The sequence below is a fragment of the Salmo salar genome, chromosome 02 (genome assembly GCF_965601325.2).
Source record: "Salmo salar chromosome 02, fSalSal1, whole genome shotgun sequence".
Taxonomy (NCBI): Eukaryota; Metazoa; Chordata; class Actinopteri; order Salmoniformes; family Salmonidae; genus Salmo; species Salmo salar.
In genome coordinates, this window is record NC_138292.1 from 9,977,720 (window position 1) to 9,997,219 (window position 19,500).

Consider the following 19,500-nt stretch of genomic DNA (forward strand, 5'->3'; position numbering starts at 1 on the left):
ATTAAGATTGGCTTTCCTCAAGTCAATTTACTTTAGGTTTGAGCTGGGCCTGCAGCTATGAAACCTGAGGAGGACAACGTCCCCTCCCCCCTGCTCCCTCCCTCCCTCCCTCCCTCCCTCCCTCCCTCCCTCCCTCCCTCCCTCCCTCCCTCCCTCCCTCCCTCCCTCCCTCCCTCCCTCCCTCCCTCCCTCCCTCCCTCCCTCCCCCCTGCTCCCTCCCTCCCTCCCTCCCCCCTGCTCCCTCCCTCCCTCCCCCTGCTCCCTCCCTCCCTCCCTCCCTCCCTCCCTCCCTCCCTCCCTCCCTCCCTCCCTCCCTCCCTCCCTCTGTCTGTCTCTCTCTCTCTCTCTCTGACAGGAGAGTCCTTGAACACAAACCTTAGAGAACACCACTGACAGAAACCAGTGTTAAAACCAGGCCTTCAGAAAAAATATCTTAATGTCATGGCTATCATTATCATACAAAGGCAAAGGGGTGTCCGACGGATTTCTGAATGCTCTCTGCCTTTTGTCAGGGCTAAATGTGTTAGACATAGCTGGTCAACCAAGATAGATACAGCATTGTAATGGGACCAGAACCTTTTGACTCACAGAAAAGGGAGGTGTGTGTGGGGACGGGGATGGGCGGGACACAACGGCACTGGCAACAATATCCAAACGTCTGGATGAGTAGGTTACCTCATGATTGAAACCTAATGAACTTCACCAGGCATGCAGCTCAGTGAACCTGACAACAACTGGCTTCTCAATCAGCTCTGATTTCAGATGTGGTATTAGGTTCAGTCATCAATTAACCTCCTATTTATAATACATAGGAATCTTTCCAGTGGTATTGTTCCCTATCCAGGAATCCAAGCTGGTACAGACAAGTGCTTATTGTTTAAGGTTGTATTTGACTGTAATCATTGCTAGTCGGATATATTATCCCTGTATGTTTTTTTGCTTTCCTTAATGATTTTCACGGTCAAATTGTCTTTTGTCTATTTTAAACTGATTAATTCAGAGCAAAAACGATTCTTTAACCAATAAGCTGACTGACTGTTATTGTTTTGGAATGAAAACTAATTGTGAAACACTTCCCAGAAGTTGTGAGAAGTTATTGCAGCACACTGGCATAAAACGAATCTTAACTGGGGTCATTTTGTTATCAAAGTAATCTGTTATTATTAGCGCGCACACACACACACACACACACACACACACACACACACACGTGCACACACGCGCACACTCACACACGCGCACACACGCGCACACGCACACACACACGCACCCACACATGCACACGTGCACACACACGCACACACGCGCACACATGCACACGCACACACACACAGACACACACGCACACACACGCGCACAGACACACATGCACACATGCGCACACACACGCGCACACACACACACGCACACATACACGCAAGCACACAAACGCGCGCACACACACACACACACACACACACACACACACACAACACACACACACAGAGACACACACACACGCAGAGAGACACACACACGCACACACAGCACACACGCACACAGACACACAGACACACACGCACATACGCACACAGACACACAGACACACACGCACACACACATGCACACAGACACACACGCACACACACACACACACACACACACACACACACACACACACACACACACACACACACACACACACACACACACACACACACACGTGCACACACACACGCACACACACACACGCGCACACACGCACACACACACAGACACACAGACACACACATGCGCACACATGCACACACGCAACACACACACACGCACACACACACACACACACGCACACACACGTGCACACACACGCACACACACACACGCGCACACACGCACACACACACGCACACACACACGCAAGCACACACACACGCAAGCACACACATGCGCACACATACGCACACACACACAAGCACACACACGCGCACCACGCACACGCGCAAGCACACACACGCACACACGCACACACGCAAGCACACACACGCACACACACACACACACACACACACACACACACACACACACACACACACACACACACACACACACACACACACACACACACACACACACACACACACACACACAGAGACACACACACAGAGACAAACTAGACTCATTCATACAGAGAAGTAGTGTGTGAGATATCCCCTTGACCTCCAGTCATGAAACGTAAAGGATGACTGTTTCTCTTGTTTGACGTTTGGAACTTGCCATTCTATATTTATTACTGACATCTTTTTGAAGCGCAGCAGAATATCAGAGGTGACATTTCTCCTTTTTATTTCTCTAAATGCAGAGTTGGTCTGTTGAGGTCAAATGTGGATACTAAGTGCATGGTGAGATGAGTAGCACATCAGAAGAAAGGTCTGGGTGTTTCCCTCATAGAAGATGGAACTGGTTTATCAGCAGGTATGCAGCTCAGCTCAGTGAAACTTGGAGCAACACGAACGGAAGAGCAGTGAAGAAAATGACTCTGAGCTTTTTTTTCACATGTAGTTTCAGATACATGTTTATGTTCACACTTTATGTTCACACTTTATGTTCACACCCGGCTGCAGCATCTTGTGGTCAGCCTATTTCTAGAAGGGAAGTTCACCACTGAAATAGCCCCAAGCGTTTTCATCAGTCTCACGCTCGGCTGTAGGGTACACTATGAGAATATATCAGGCTTTGACTTGCTTTGTTTTTTCATGGAATATGATCTTATGTGTATTGCAAAATATATAGAAACACTGAAGTAGGTGTTTCTATTTATCCATACAAGACCAGCTGGATAAAGTAACATTTGGTATTAGTGTTTAGTCATTCCATATGACCCCTGACCTTTAGCTAAATGGAGAACCATGTTATACAGTCTGTATCACACCACTGCCTGTGATAAGCTACATTTACACTGTGGACTATTAAGTACTTGAAGAGTGATTCACGATGACTCCATCATGTGTGAACTGAAATCCTCTTCCTTCCTGCTACAACTTCAGTTGTGCCAAAAAGCTGGAAGATGTGGAATATTTCTCCATTGTTTACATTTTTATTGATGGGCCGGGCCAACGCTTTAATAATAAACACATCTTACAGAGTGGGCGTGGCTTTAAGTACATAGAATTCACCAGAATGACATATAGACCTCATCCTAATAGAATAGGATTTCTAGGGTCTTTGTGTGGTCAACACTCCTACTGTACACTGTTTTCCATCTATCTGTAGATAAGACAACGCTAGACACTGTTATCCTGCGGCCCGTTGTGTGTTGGTGTCGGAGGGGGGAAGTGGAGGTCCCGGTCACAATAACTAACGACCAGGGGTTCTTCTCATGTTTTCATTGTCCAGGATCTGACCTTGTGACCCCTGGCTGCTTCAGCCACACTTCCTGTATTATTGTTGATAATTACATTGCATTTACACAATCAGGGAGATAAGTAGGAGGGAGGTCCACCTTGGGACCAGACCAGGGGAGGGAGGTCCACCTTGAGACCAGACCAGGGGAGGGAGGTCCACCTTGAGACCAGACCAGGGGAGGGAGGTCCACCTTGAGACCAGACCAGGGGAGGGAGGTCCACCTTGGGACCAGACCAGGGGAGGGAGGTCCACCTTGGGACCAGACCAGGGGAGGTCCACCTTGAGACCAGACCAGGGGAGGGAGGTCCACCTTGAGACCAGACCAGGGGAGGGAGGTCCACCTTGAGACCAGACCAGGGGAGGGAGGTCCACCTTGAGACCAGACCAGGGGAGGGAGGTCCACCTTGAGACCAGACCAGGGGAGGGAGGTCCACCTTGAGACCAGACCAGGGGAGGGAGGTCCACCTTGAGAGCAGACCAGGGGAGGGAGGTCCACCTTGAGACCAGACCAGGGGAGGGAGGTCCACCTTGAGACCAGACCAAGGGAGGGAGGTCCACCTTGAGACCAGACCAGGGGAGGGAGGTCCACCTTGAGACCAGACCAGGGGAGGGAGGTCCACCTTGAGACCAGACCAGGGGAGGGAGGTCCACCTTGAGACCAGACCAAGGGAGGGAGGTCCACCTTGAGACCAGACCAGGGGAGGGAGGTCCACCTTGAGACCAGACCAGGGGAGGGAGGTCCACCTTGAGACCAGACCAAGGGAGGGAGGTCCACCTTGAGACCAGACCAGGGGAGGGAGGTCCACCTTGAGACCAGACCAGGGGAGGGAGGTCCACCTTGAGACCAGACCAGGGGAGGGAGGAACCCACCTTGAGACCAGACCAGGGGAGGGAGGTCCACCTTGAGACCAGACCAAGGGAGGGAGGTCCACCTTGGGACCAGACCAAGGGAGGGAGGTCCACCTTGAGACCAGACCAGGGGAGGGAGGTCCACCTTGAGACCAGACCAGGGGAGGGAGGTCCACCTTGGGACCAGACCAGGGGAGGTCCACCTTGAGACCAGACCAGGGGAGGGAGGTCCACCTTGAGACCAGACCAGGGGAGGGAGGTCCCACCTTGGGACCAGACCAGGGGAGGGAGGTCCACCTTGAGACCAGACCAGGGGAGGGAGGTCCACCTTGAGACCAGACCAGGGGAGGGAGGTCCACCTTGAGACCAGACCAGGGGAGGGAGGTCCACCTTGAGACCAGACCAGGGGAGGGAGGTCCACCTTGGGACCAGACCAGGGGAGGGAGGTCCACCTTGGGACCAGACCAGGGGAGGGAGGTCCACCTTGAGACCAGACCAGGGGAGGGAGGTCCACCTTGAGACCAGACCAGGGGAGGGAGGTCCACCTTGAGACCAGACCAGGGGAGGGAGGTCCACCTTGAGACCAGACCAGGGAGGGAGGTCCACCTTGGGACCAGACCAGGGGAGGGAGGTCCACCTTGGGACCAGACCAGGGGAGGGAGGTCCACCTTGAGACCAGACCAGGGGAGGGAGGTCCACCTTGAGACCAGACCAGGGAGGGAGGTCCACCTTGAGACCAGACCAGGGGAGGGAGGTCCACCTTGAGACCAGACCAGGGGAGGGAGGTCCACCTTGAGACCAGACCAGGGGAGGGAGGTCCACCTTGAGACCAGACCAGGGGAGGGAGGTCCACCTTGAGACCAGACCAGGGGAGGGAGGTCCACCTTGGGACCAGACCAGGGGAGGTCCACCTTGAGACCAGACCAGGGGAGGGAGGTCCACCTTGAGACCAGACCAGGGGAGGGAGGTCCACCTTGAGACCAGACCAGGGGAGGGAGGTCCACCTTGAGACCAGACCAGGGGAGGGAGGTCCACCTTGGGACCAGACCAAGGGAGGGAGGTCCACCTTGAGACCAGACCAGGGGAGGGAGGTCCACCTTGAGACCAGACCAGGGGAGGGAGGTCCACCTTGAGACCAGACCAGGGGAGGGAGGTCCACCTTGGGACCAGACCAGGGGAGGGAGGTCCACCTTGGGACCAGACCAGGGGAGGGAGGTCCACCTTGAGACCAGACCAGGGGAGGGAGGTCCACCTTGAGACCAGACCAGGGGAGGGAGGTCCACCTTGGGACCAGACCAGGGGAGGGAGGTCCACCTTGAGACCAGACCAGGGGAGGGAGGTCCACCTTGAGACCAGACCAAGGGAGGGAGGTCCACCTTGAGACCAGACCAGGGGAGGGAGGTCCACCTTGAGACCAGACCAGGGGAGGGAGGTCCACCTTGAGACCAGACCAGGGGAGGGAGGTCCACCTTGAGACCAGACCAGGGGAACTGAACTGCCACAGAATGTCTGTGTCCCAAATGGCACCCTATTCCCTATATAGTGCACTACTTTTGAGCAGAGCCTTAAATTAGTAAACTATATAGGGTGCCATTTGGGATGTAGACAATGCATGGGCTGATTTGACCTCCTGACCCTGCCTACCCATGCCATGCCCTTACCATCTGCTTGGCAGCAGGACATGGATGGATGAACCACTGTGTTGTGGTGACCTGACCTTAGAATGTACAGTAGAGAGAGAGAGAGAGAGAGAGAGAGATCAAATGAGTGGAGAGAGAGCGAGAGAGAGAGAGATAGAGAGAGATAGAGGTACAGTAGAGCAACAGGCAGGGAGAGGGAAGAGAGAGTGGGGTATGACAGAAAGAGAGGGGGAGGGAGTGTTAGAAACAAGGTAAATGAGAGAGAGAGAGAGAGAGAGAGAGAGAGGGTAGAGAGGGAGAGGTAGAGAGAGGTAGAGAGAGACAGAGACAAAGAGAGAGGGGGGTAGGGAGAGAGAGAGGGGTAGAGAGGGAGAGGTAGAGAGAGAGAGGGAGAGAGAGGGGTAGAGTGGGAGAGGTAGAGAGAGCTAGAGAGCGAGAGAGAGGGGTAGAGAGGGAGGGAGGTAGAGAGCGAGAGAGGGGTAGAGTGGGAGAGGTAGAGAGAGCTAGAGAGCGAGAGAAAGAGGGGTAGAGAGGGAGGGAGAGGGAGTCAGGTAGAGAGCGAGAGAGGGGTAGAGAGAGAGAGGGGTAGAGAGAGGGAGGGAGAGAGAGGTAAGGAGAGAAAGGGGTAGAGAGAGAGAGGGAGAGAGAGGGGTAGAGAGAGAGAGAAGGAGAGAGACAGAGAGGTAGAGAGAGAGGGGTAGTTGGAGAGAGAGGGGTAGAGAGAGGGGGGTCGAGAGATAGAGAAGGAGAGAGAGGGGTAGAGAGAGAGAGAGAGAGAGAAGGAGAGAGACAGAGAGGTAGAGAGAGAGGGGTAGTGAGAGAGAGAGAGGGGTAGGGAGGGGGGGGTCGAGACAGAGAGCGAGAGAGGGGTAGAAAGAGAGAGGGGTAGAAAGAGAGAGAGGGGTAGAAAGAGAGAGAGGGGTAGAAAGAGAGAGAGGGGTAGAAAGAGAGAGAGGGGTAGAAAGAGAGAGAGGGGTAGAAAGAGAGAGAGGGGTAGAAAGCGAGAGAGGGGTAGAAAGAGAGAGAGGTGTAGAAAGAGAGAGAGGGGTAGGAGAGAGAGGGGTAGAGAGAGAGAGAGAGAGAAGGAGAGAGACAGAGAGGTAGAGAGAGAGGGGTAGTGAGAGAGAGAGAGGGGTAGGGAGAGGGGGGGTCGAGACAGAAAAGAGATGAGAGGGGTAGAAAGCGAGAGGGGTAGAAAGAGAGAGAGGGGTAGAAAGAGAGAGAGGGGTAGAAAGAGAGAGAGAGGGGTAGGGAGAGGGAGGGTCGAGACAGAGAGAGAGAGAGAGGGGTAGAAAGAGAAAGGGGTAGAAAGAGAGAGAGGGGTAGAGAAGAGAGAGAGGGGTAGAAAGAGAGAGAGGCAGCAGGATGTACATCTGATCTGAATTAAGATGAGCTCATTGTGTACTGCAGTGGGTTTAATAGTGCATTTGGAGAGGAACGCCCAGGCTCTGTTCCCTCTCATTCCAGCAGGTCATCTCTGCCCTGGGGCCACCACACATTCTGCCTTCTGCACTGTACTGTACTGTAACGCACACACACACACTCAGCTCTCAGGAACACTGGGAGAGAGCAAGAGAGGGATCAGGAGGAGGATGAGAGAGAGGAAGAGAGGAAGAGTGATCAGATGGAGGATGAAAGAGAAGAAGAGAGAGATGAGAAAAGGATGGAGGAGAGGAACGAGAGAGGTCTCTGATGATGGTGGAGGAGAGGAAGAGAGAGGTCTCTGATGATGGTGGAGGAGAAGTAGACAGAGGTCTCTGAGGATGGTGAGGAGAGGTAGAGAGAGGTCTCTGATGATGGTGGAGGAGAGGTAGAGAGAGGTCTCTGATGATGGTGGAGGAGAGGTAGAGAGAGGTCTCTGATGATGGTGGAGGAGAGGTAGAGAGAGGTCTCTGATGATGGTGGAGGAGAGGTAGAGAGAGGTCTCTGATGATGGTGGAGGAGAGGTAGAGAGAGGTCTCTGATGATGGTGGAGGAGAGGTAGAGAGAGGTAGAGAGAGGTCTCTGATGATGGTGGAGGAGACGTAGAGAGAGGTCTCTGATGATGGTGGAGGAGAGGTAGAGAGAGGTCTCTGATGATGGTGGAGGAGAGATAGAGATGGAATTACCTGTCTGACTTGAACCTGTCTGAATTCTACAGTGTCTTCTCTCCTCCTCTTCTTTTATTTTTTCCTCTCCTCTCCTCTCCCTCTCCTCTCCTCTCCTCTCCTCTCCTCTCCTCTCCTCTCCTCTCCTCTCCTCTCCTCTCCTCTTCTCTTCGCTTCTCTCCTCCTCTTCACTTCTCCTCTTCTCTCCTCTTCTTTTCTTTTTCTTCTCTTCTCCTCCTCACTTTTCTTCTCCTCTCTTCTCTTCTCCTCTCCTCCTCACTAATAAAAGTCAGCCAGTGTCATAAGCCATTAGTCTGATTTATTTGATCAGATTGGTATTATTTCCTGGTCCAAACCCCATGACACTCTCCTCCAAGCCAGTGATTAAAGGCAGTAAATCAGGGGCAGGTCCTGCCTAGTGTTTACTCAGCGAGCCAGGCAGCTGCAAGCTGTTTGAGGCCGTTCTTTCTCCCTGTGTTTACCTCCGTTCCCATGACGACCCGCACCACCATCTCCCAAGCGCCTGGAACTTGGCTCCGGCTTGTTTTGGTTACATTTGAAAGTTTTGCGCTGCTGTGTCTACCAGACTTAGCAGTGACTTCACCCAGCACCCAACACATGAGAGGAGTGCAGGAGTGACTGCAGCGCTGTTAGATCGGGGAAGCAGAGAGGGAGAGAGAAAGAGGTAAGGAAGAAGAGGGTGAGAGAGAGCAGGAGAGAGGAGGGAGGGAGGAGGCTGGTTGCAGGCAGGCATGCAGCGGGTGGGGGAGGGAGGGAGAGAAGCCAAGAGCATTACATCATTACTGGAGCAGAGTCAGAAGGGAAGGATATGAGTCAGTGGGCTCTCTCTCTCTCTCTCTCTCTCTCTCTCTCTCTCTCTCTCTCTCTCTCTCTCTCTCTCTCTCTCTCTCTCTCTCTCCCCTCTCTCCCTCTCTCTCTCGCTCTGTCTCTCTCTCTCTCCCTCTCTCTCCCCTCGCTCTCTCTCTCTCTCCCTCTCTCTCTCTCTCCCTCACTCTCCCACTCTCTCTCTCTCTCTCTCATTCTCCTCCCTCCTCTTGGACGGCTGCCAAGTCTCTTGTGTTCCACTCTCTAGTGCTTGAGTTGGAGATGGTACTCGGCCTACGACAGTATAGCTCAGTGTGTGTGTGTGTGTGTGTGTGTGTGTGTGTGTGTGTGTGTGGCTGTGCTGACCCTGGGATTTGTAGCTTAGACCCAGTAATATATAGTGGTTTGATATGATCTCAGACATACAGTAGGCACCATGAGGAGTCAACAACAAACTTCTAGAACAGACTTCTAGAACAGACTTCTAGAACAGACTTCTAGAACAGACTTCTAGAGACCTGGCAGTGTCAGTGGGGAGGACAGAGAGGAATAGAGAATCATAAAAGAAAGAGGGGGGGGGACAGGTAGGTGAGGTTGTAGCAGTGATGTCATGGTGTAGGGGAGAGGAGGGTGGAGAGAAGAGGAGGAGAGGAGGGGTGGAGAAGAGGACAGAAGGGAGAGGAGGAGAGAAGAGGTGGACAGGAGAGAAGAGGAGGAGATGCGAGGAGGTATGGAGGACAGAAGGAGAGGAGAGGAGGAAAGTAGAGGAAAATGGAGAAGAGGAGAGGAGAGGCCCTCAGTAACGTGAGATAGTCTATTGTCAGGACTGACCACAGTGTACCTGCTGTCCCAAGGGGCCTGCTGCCTGCTGCCCACACTATTAGCAATCCCCACTGTGGAGACACAGCCTGTCACACACACACACACACACACACACACACACACACACACACACACACACACACACACACACACACACACACACACACACACACACACACACACACACACACACACACACACACACACAGAAGTAAGCACACTTTATACATAAAAAGACACACATTGGTATGGCCCTGTGTTGTGGCTACAGCTTGTGGCGATGGGACCGTACAGTACAGGGACGGTGTATTGAGCCACGTTGGAACTTTGGCAAACCTGAACCCAGTGCTTCTTTAATGTTGCTTTGTGGTGGAGGCTATAAATTAGCATTTCTTAATGCAGTTTTGTCTTGCCCAGAAGGCCTTGAAGAGAATTGAATAAACATGTTGATTTCATTAGAACTGCCATTATGGACATGAATCCCAGCCAGTTTGTCAAAGGGGCGAACCCAATCACACAGCTAGCACAGCACATGTTGAATGTGTGTCCTATGTCAGCCTCATTGTACCTACATGCCTTTCCCCATGTGGAAGTGTTTACCTTCACATAGTCTCTCCTTCCCCCTGCCACATGTCACATGTGCTGCTGAATGGTTGTGATTGTGACGAATCACAATGTTGGACAGGACATGACATATCGTCCCAACCGTAATTGTGTGTGTGTGTGTGTGTGTGTGTGTGTGTGTGTGTGTGTGTGTGTGTGTGTGTGTGTGTGTGTGTGTGGTGTGTGTGTGTGTGTGTGTGGTGTGTGTGTGTGTGTGTGTGCAGTAATCTAAATGTCTGGAGCGTAAATGCACACATTTAGGTCTGGGAAAATACAGGTATTTGTTCAGGTGGGGGAACATTTGCTCAGCGACAGCCCCATTTGTCCATCATTCTCCAGTGCTAACACTAACTCTATGCTATTACCTCAATCACAGCCGGGATGGAGCGGCCCATCGATTACATCCAGACGTTTAGCGTCACTAACCTAAATGTCTCTGGTTAGCAGTCGTTGGCAAGTGTCCATGGAAATAGACCTTTACCAAAGCACTGAGTAGCAGAATCACAATGAATACTGGTTGTTATGGTTATTAGGCCTAGAGGATGGATGGATGGTTCCTCAAAGTAGGTTAGACTTCTGTATGAGGAGACTGGTGTAGTAGGCTAGGTTAGCTAAGGTTAGCCTACTGTATGAGGAGATGGGTGTAGTAGGCTAGGCTAGCTAAGGTTAGCCTACTGTATGAGGAGATGGGTGTAGAAGGCTAGGCTAGCTAAGGTTAGCCTACTGTATGAGGAGACTGGTGTAGTAGGCTAGGCTAGCTAAGGTTAGCCTACTGTATGAGGAGACGGGTGTAGTAGGCTAGGCTAGCTAAGGTTAGCCTACTGTATGAGGAGACGGGTGTAGTAGGCTAGGCTAGCTAAGGTTTGCCTACTGTATGAGGAGACGGGTGTAGTAGGCTAGGCTAGCTAAGGTTAGCCTACTGTATGAGGAGACTGGTGTAGTAGGCTAGGCTAGCTAAGGTTAGCCTACTGTATGAGGAGACGGTGTAGTAGGCTAGGCTAGCTAAGGTTAGACTTCTGTATGAGGAGACGGCTCTAGTAGGCTAGGCTACCTAAGGTTAGCCTACTGTATGAGGAGATGGGTGTGGTAGGCTAGGCTAGCTAAGGTAGACTTCTGTATGAGACGATGAGTGTAGTAGGCTAGGCTAGCTAAGGTTAGCCTACTGTATGAGGAGACGGGTGTAGTAGGCCTAGGCTAGCTAAGGTTAGCCTACTGTATGAGGAGATGGGTGTAGTAGGCTAGGCTAGCTAAGGTTAGCCTACTGTATGAGGAGACGGGTGTAGAAGGCTAAGCTAGTGGAGAGCAGGCAGCTGGGAGCCAGTGTTCTTACTAACAGGGATTTGGTGGCAGTTGTATAAATGATGTCACGCCACCAACCCCAGATAGAGTGGTCTGGATAGTTTGATCGTTCATTTGCTGCAGTCCAGAGCGAGCGAGTGAGTGGATGCGTCACAAATGGCTATGGGCCATGGTCAAAAGAAGTGCACTATACAGGGAATAGGGTGCCATTGGGGAAGCATCCAGTGAGTGAGTGAGTGAGTGGCTGAAACAAGCCTTGTTCTGCAGTGTAAGTATACAGCCTCCAGCCTCTAGCCTGGTCCTAATCCCTACATGTGATTTATTGATGTGGGTGCTACTGTGAATTGGCCTGTCAGCCTGGCCTGTCAGCCAGTCCACACACTGTGGTTACATTACGGACAGAGACATTCCCCATTGGAAGTTATTTGGGGAGTTCCTCCCATTCTTCTCTTCCGATCCTCTCAAGCTCTGTCAGGTTGGATGGGGAGCGTCGCTGCATAGCTATTTTCAGGTCTCCAGAGATGTTCGATCGGGTTCAAGTCCAGGCTTAGGCTTCTGACTGGGCCACTCAAGGACATTCAGAGACTTGTCCTGAAGCCACTCCTGCGTTGTCTTGGCTGTGTGCTTAGGGTCGTTGTCCTGTTGGAAGGTGAACTTTCTGGAGCAGGTTTTCATCCAGGTTCTCTCTGTACTTTTACTGAGGAGAGGATTATTTTATTTATTTTATTTTTGTTTTACCTTTATTTAACTAGACAAGTCAGCTAAGAACAAATTCTTATTTACAATGACGACCTAACCCCGGCCAAACCCTTCCCTAACCCGGACGATGCTGGGCCAATTGTTCACCGCCCTATAGGACTCCCAATCACGGCCGGTTGTGATACCCCCTGGAATCGAACCAGGATCTGTAGTGACGCCTCTAGCACTGAGATGCAGTGCCTTAGACCGCTGCGCCACTCAGTAGCCCGGTCAATGCTTTGGAGAGCAGAGAAGGCGAGAGGAGGCGAGAGGAGAGGAGGCGAGAGGAGAGGAGGCGAGAGGAGAGGATGAGAAGGGGATAGGAGGTGAGAGGAGAGGAGAGAAGGCAAGAGTAGAGGAGGTGAGTGGAGAGAAGGCGAGAGGAGAGGAGGTGAGAGAAGAGGAGGCGAGAGGAGAGGAAAGGAGGCGAGAGGAGAGAAGGCGAGAGGAGAGGAGGCGAGAGGAGAAAAAGAGAGAGAAGAGGAGGCAAGAGGAGAGGAAAGGAGAGGAGAGAAGGCGAGAGGAGAGAGAGAGGAGAGGAGAGGAGAGGAGAGGAGAGGAGAGGAGAGGAGAGGAGAGGAGAGGAGAGGAGAGGAGAGGAAAGGAGGCGAGAGGAGAGGAGGCGAGAGGAGAGGAGGCGAGAGGAGAAAAGAGAGAGGAGAGGAGGCGAGAGGAGAGGAGGCGAGAGGAGAAAGAGAGAAGAGGAGGCGAGAGGAGAGGAAAGAAGAGGAGAGGAGGTGAGAGGGAGAGGAGAGGAGAGGAGAGGAGGAGAGGAGAGGAGAGGAGAGGAGAGAGGAGAGGAGAGGAGAGGAGAGGAGAGGAGAGGAGAGGAAAGGAAAGGAAAGGAGGTGTGAGGAGAGGAACGGAGAGGAGAGGAGGCGAAGAGGAGAGGAGGCGAGAGGAGAGAAGAGAGAGAAGAGGAGAGAAGAGGAAAGGAGAGGAGAGAAGAGAGAGAAGAGGGGAGGGGAGAGTACAGCATCCTTTACTGTCTGTCTTATTTGTAAAGCCTCAAGTGTAAACAACTATACACCAAAGACTACAGAGAGGATGTAGACTGACATGTCTCCAACCCTAAACAAGCTGGAACTGGGACACTGGGACTGATTTAAAGACTGGATGGAAAAAGCTGCCTGCAAGGTGGATAGAAGCGTGTTTGTATGTTTGCTCCCCACCCCTCTAATAGTGTTCCTGCTACTCCCCATACACCTGAAGTGAAGTAACACGTCTGTTACAACACCAAATGTGTCTATTGCTGTTATGTGGTGATGTTCTTATGATAAAGATATGCACATGATTTATTATCTCTCTAAAGAACTTGGAACGTGTGTTCAGCACGGATGATGTTTAATACGCTTTCCCTGTCGTGTGTGTGTGTGTGTGTGTGTGTGGTGTGTGTGTGTGGTGGTGTGTGTGTGTGTGTGTGTGTGTGTGTGTGTGTGTGTGTGTGTGGGTGTGTGTGTGTGTGGTGTGTGTGTGCCTAGGCCTGTCCCTGGCTCCCTGTCATCACTACTGCACCTACGGAACAGACAGAGACAGCCACTGCCTGCCTCCATGGCTGGAACTCTGCCAGACCCCACCATGCAAGGCTCCTCTGTACTGATGCCTGTGAGTACACACACACACACACACACACGCATGCACACCAGTGGTGGTGAGTGGCGTTTAAGATGAGGGAGGGACGATTTTTTTCATGAGCATGGTCTTATTTCTATTACAGCATATTGGATGACTGTCATTCATATTCCATTCACCCAGTTCAATGTAACAGTGATGGGTTTAGGCTACAACATGATATTCTAATTTCCCCTATATCCATCATGAGGTTGCTACAACCTAGCCTATGAATTAAAGATTACAACGTAGGTGCACACAGGTCGAGAGACAAATTTGATGTGACAGACAGTGACACATGGACAGACAGTGACATTCCGTACCCCCTTGCACACTCGTGCCTGCATCTAGCTAATATAGGATGTAATCATTAGTCCCAACAGTTGTAAATGTGTCACGCTCTGACCTAGGAGAGCTGTGTTTTCTCTGTTTAGTTAGGTCAGGGTGTTATAGGTGGGGTGGGCGTTCTATGTTCGGTTTTCTATGTTTTGGCCGGGTATGGGTTTCCAATCAGAGGCAGGTTTGTTTATCGTTGTCTCTGATTGGAAGCCATACTTAGGCAGCCTGTTTTTCCTTTGTTGTTTGTGGGTAGTTGTTTTCTGTTTTGTTCCTTGTAACCTGACGGAACTGTTGACGGTCATTTTGTTGTTTTGATTTAGTGTTCCATTAAAGTAAAATATGAGCACTTTACCCGCCGCGGCCTTGGTCCCCTTTGTACGACCCTCGTTACAAAATTAGATTTTCTATTGTACAAATTCAAGTATGTTTATCCCCGTTTTGTTCCGTTTGCTCCCGTTTAAGAACAGAATCGGCGGAATGAATACACCACTGATCACGTGTAAACACACAGCCATGTTGTATTCCTTCTCACATCCATGCGCTCTCCTGCTCTCACCTCTTCCTTTCGCTTGTGGACTTCAATGCACAACACATCAGCTATACGTGACCAGGAGTAAACACCTTTCCAAGCCAAACCGCTACACACATCCTACATCGTTGTCCCCATATTAGCTAAAGTAATGTCCTTGTCAACATAGCTAATAGAACTAATGTGTTAGTAAACCTGCTACAATCATGCAATAATATTACAGTGTATAGTCAGTAAATAAATTAGTAAAACCTTGACTTGGAAGAGTTCCAGTGTTGTGTTGGAAAGCCATAGCCAGCTAGCTAACATAGCATCCCTCTGTTTGAGCAGGGTGTTTCAGTAGGCTAAACTAGCTAGCTGCATTTTCTAGCTAAGTCAAGTGAAACTGAAAGTGGGAAAAAAATGATTCTCTCTTGATTCTCCTTCATATTGGAATAAATTAATTTGTTCAAAACTGTTCAACTATTGTCTTTCACTCTCTTTAAGTCAACTACACATTTAATGCACTGCAGCGCTATCTAGCTGTAGCTTATGCTTTCAGTACTAGATTCATTCTCTGATCATTTGATTGGGTGGACAACATGTCTGTTCAAGCGGCAAGATCTCTGATAGGTTGGAGGACATCCTCTGGAAGTTGTCATAATTACTATGTAAGTCTATGGAAGGGGGTGAGAACAATGAGCCTCCTTGGTTTTGTATTGAATTCAATGCACCCAGAGGAGGACGGAAGCTAGATGTCCTCCGGCTACACCATGGTTCTACCCTACAGAATGCTGTTGAGGCTATTGTAGACCTTCTTTACAAATTAGTGTGTTTTAATCAATTATTTGGTGACGTGAATATATTTAGTATAGTTTTTATCTAAAAGGGATAACGTTTACATTTTTTACCATTTTTATTTTTATGAAATTCACTGAGGAGGATGATCCTCCCCTTCCTCCTCTGAGGAGCCTCCACTGATGTACACACACACACACACACACACACACACACACACACACACACACACACACACACACACACACACACACACACACACACACACACACACACACACACACACACACACACACACACACACACACACACACATATCTCCTCCCCTCTTTCAGTCTGTAATATCTGTGGGTTTTCCCACGTATTTCCCACCATATAAATGATTCATCACTATTTATCCAAACGAACATCTCCTGCAGTGTGGCTTTCAGATGCTGGCTCTTCATCTCCGAATAGATTCTAATCAAGCCAATGAGATTTAAGGTCGGTGCAGTAGTGGGAGACAGACAGAGAATGATAACAACTCTGAGAAAGCTCCCCGTATCATAATTCTAATGATACCACATATGTTCTCATGGTAACACAAGACAGGCTGTGTTTATGGTGTGGAAAAAACCTCCCATGTTTATTAAATTAGGAGCTAAGCCTTTCTGGAGGAAGATTGACGGGTCAGGAAAGGGGTGCAGGTTTGGGTGATATTTATACACAAAACACACTTAGAGCAATTAAGGTTGTGTGGAGGGGTTCTGGGGCTGGGCCTCTGTGGACGGGGAGAGGTGCATCAGGGGTAGTGGGGGTCATCGGGGGGTGGGGGGGTTGTTGGGGTAGTGGGGGACATCAGGGGGGTGGGGGGGGGGGGGGGGTTGTTGGGAGGGTTAGTGGGGTAGTGGGGGACATCAGGGGGGTGGGGGGGTTGTTCAGAGGGTTAGTGGGGGTAGTGAGGGGGTCATCACAGGGGTGGGGGGTTGTTGGGAGGGTTAGTGGGGTAGTGGGGGTCATCAGGGGGGTGGGGGTTGTTGGGAGGGTTAGTGGGGTGTGTGTGTGGGTCCCCTTTAATCACCACTTTAACAATTTTTAACCCCCACTTTAACTATTAAACATCTGACCCTGTATCACACATCACCCATAGAAACAACCACACACAGAGAACCCATACAAACAACCACAGACAGCATGCATGTGGCAACTAGAGCTGACCAGAAAACACACAAACAGGAAGCCAAACTAGCAGTGAGGGAGGTAACACAGGAAGCGAGCCCAGCATTGAGGGAGTTAAAACAGGAAGCCAGCCCAGCAGTGACAGAGTTAAAGCAGGAAGCCAGCCCAGCAGTGAGGGAGTTAAAACAGGAAGCCAGCTCAGCAGTGAGGGAGTTAAAGCAGGAAGCCAGCCCAGCAGTGAGGGAGTTAAAACAGGAAGCCAGCCCAGTAGTGAGGGAGTTAAAACAGGAAGCCAGCCCAGCAGTGAGGGAGTTAAAACAGGAAGCCAGCCCAGCAGTGAGGGAGTTAAAACAGGAAGCCAGCCCAGCAGTGAGGGAATTAAAACAGGAAGCTAGCCCAGCAGTGAGGGAATTAAAACAGGAAGCCAGCCCAGCAGTGAGGGAATTAAAACAGGAAGCTAGCCCAGCAGTGAGGGAGTTAAAACAGGAAGCTACTACCAGGGTGTGTGTCTGTTAATAGCACTGTCTTTGTCAGACACACACACCACATGTCTCCTTGATAAGTGTGTGTGTGTGTGTGTGTGTGTGTGTGTGTGTGTGTGTGTGTGTGTGTGTGTGTGTGTGTGTGTGTTGCCGTAGTGTGATATATTGTTGTGGTCCTCAGATGGAGAGGCAGATGTCTATGTGTTCCAGTATGATGGGTATGCAGGGCCCCAACCATCCCAGCTCCTGTTCCTCTCCTCACGGACCCTCCATGCACTCTGAGGCCAAACTGGTGAGTCTCAATCCTCACCAACACACACATACACACACTAAATACACCTGAATAATAAAAACACACACACACACACCCTTCCACACACAGATACATGCTCAATGTTTTATACCGTTCTCTTTTCCACTTGGCCGTGCCAACAAAAAGCTGCGCTTGTTTTAAAGTCTCCGTGCGGATTTCATCATTTTGTGTGTGTGTGTGTGTGTGTGTGTGTGTGTGTGTGTGTGTGTGTGTGTGTGTGTGTGTGTGTGCGTGCGTGCGTGCGTGCGTGCGTGCGTGCGTGCGTGCGTGCGTGCGTGCGTGCGTGCGTGCGTGTGTGTGGAATCAAAGCTGCTAGGTCTGAACCTGTAGGAGCAGAGCAGAGCAGCGCTGGAGTCTCAGAGAGCCTGAATAAAAGGCCCTTTATGTGGCTGGGCTGGGCTGCCCACCGCACTGCACCGACTGGCTGACTGATGTATATCTTAATGTACAGAACATGTTGTGGAATTGTGCAACTTGTTAGCACTAGTTTAACACAGCGGGATGGAAACGGAATGACCTCATCCCTCACAAAGCAGGCAGTTAGAGAGAGGAGGGGGAGTGAGAGAAGGCTGAGAGAGAGGGAGGACTGCGAGGGAGAGAGAGGGAGAAATGGAGAGGGGGTAGAGGGAAAAGAGAGGGAGGAGAGGAGCGAAGATAGGAGATGACAGAAGAAAGGAGAGAGGGAGGAGAGGGGGGTTGAGGAACGAGAGAAGAAGCAGAGAGAGGCAGAGGCAGAGAGAGAGAGGCAGAGAGAGAGAGAGAAAGAGAGAGGCAGAGAGAGAGTGAGAGAGAGAGGCAGAGAGAGAGAGAGGCAGAAAGAGAGAGAGAAAGAGAGAGACAGAGATAGGCAGAGAGAGAGAGAGCGGTAGAGGGAGGCAGAGAGAGAGTGAGAGAGAGAGGCAGAGAGAGAGAGAGAGAAAGAGAGAGGCAGAGAGAGAGAGAGAAAGAGAGAGGCAGAGAGAGAGAGCGGCAGAGAGAGAGAGAGGCAGAAAGAGAGAGAGAAAGAGAGAGACAGAGATAGGCAGAGAGAGAGAGAGCGGTAGAGGGAGGCAGAGAGAGAGTGAGAGAGAGAGGCAGAGAGAGAGAGAGGCAGAAAGAGAGAGAGAAAGAGAGAGACAGAGATAGGCAGAGAGAGAGAGAGCGGTAGAGGGAGGCAGAGAGAGAGTGAGAGAGAGAGGCAGAGAGAGAGAGAGAGAAAGAGAGAGGCAGAGAGAGAGAGCGGCAGAGAGAGGCAGAAGGAGGTGGTCTAAGGCAAGTGGCTGGTCAGAATAAAGTGCTGTTTGCTCTCCTGACTTGTTTAATGGCCCACTGATTACTGAGGTTGGTGAGATTGAGAGGGGGGGGGGTAGAAAGAGAGGGAAGAGAGAAGGAAAGACAGAGAGAAGTAGCGATGGGAGGGAGAGAGAGAGAGAGACAGAGGGAGGGTGAGATAGAAAGACAGTGAGAGGTCATTAGCAGAGTGATTGCTCTGATAGACGAGAGAGAGAGAGAGAGAGAAAGAGGGAGAGTGAGAAAGAGGGAGAGAGAGAGAGGGAGAGGGATGGGGAGAGGGAGAGAGCGGGAGAGAGAGAAAGAGGGAGAGAGAGAGAGGGAGAGAGATGGGGAGAGAGAGCGGGAGAGAGAGAAAGAGGAAGAGAGCGGGAAAGAGGGAGAGGGAGGGAGAGAGAAAGAGGGAGAGAGAGGGGGGAGAGAGAGGGTGCATTCTCAGGGCACTTACGTGTCCCTCTTCCTCCTGCTCTCTCTCTCTAGATTGATCATCTTTGTAGTCTTTTGCATCTCTCCTGCTGTTCCTATGGTAACACGCTGGAGTAAGACAATATTAGTGTTTTAGTCTTATCTCTGCATTGGCCTCCATCCAGACATCCAGATCTTTTCCTTTTATTTTCCCCCTCTCGCCTATCGTTGTAATTGAATTGTAAATGCCAAGGCCACTAATAAACACAAGCAGACAGTCCTCAGAAAATGACCAAGGCTTCATTACTAGACTAACCTACAGGCTGCTTGACCAGTCAGTTATTCATTCATACTCTATTCATGACCAGATGGT

General features: G+C 51.0%; 1 pseudogene across 1 annotated transcript in view; it reads left to right on the plus strand.

Annotated features, from left to right (window-relative positions):
* Positions 1-19,500, plus strand: part of LOC106590734 (cyclic AMP-responsive element-binding protein 5-like) — an 84,050-nt pseudogene that overhangs the window by 28,294 nt on the left and 36,256 nt on the right. Inside the window, exons 6-7 of the transcript XR_014379920.1 lie at positions 13,726-13,849; positions 17,322-17,432. The product of XR_014379920.1 is annotated as a cyclic AMP-responsive element-binding protein 5-like (transcript). The remainder of the gene's footprint in view (positions 1-13,725; positions 13,850-17,321; positions 17,433-19,500) is intronic.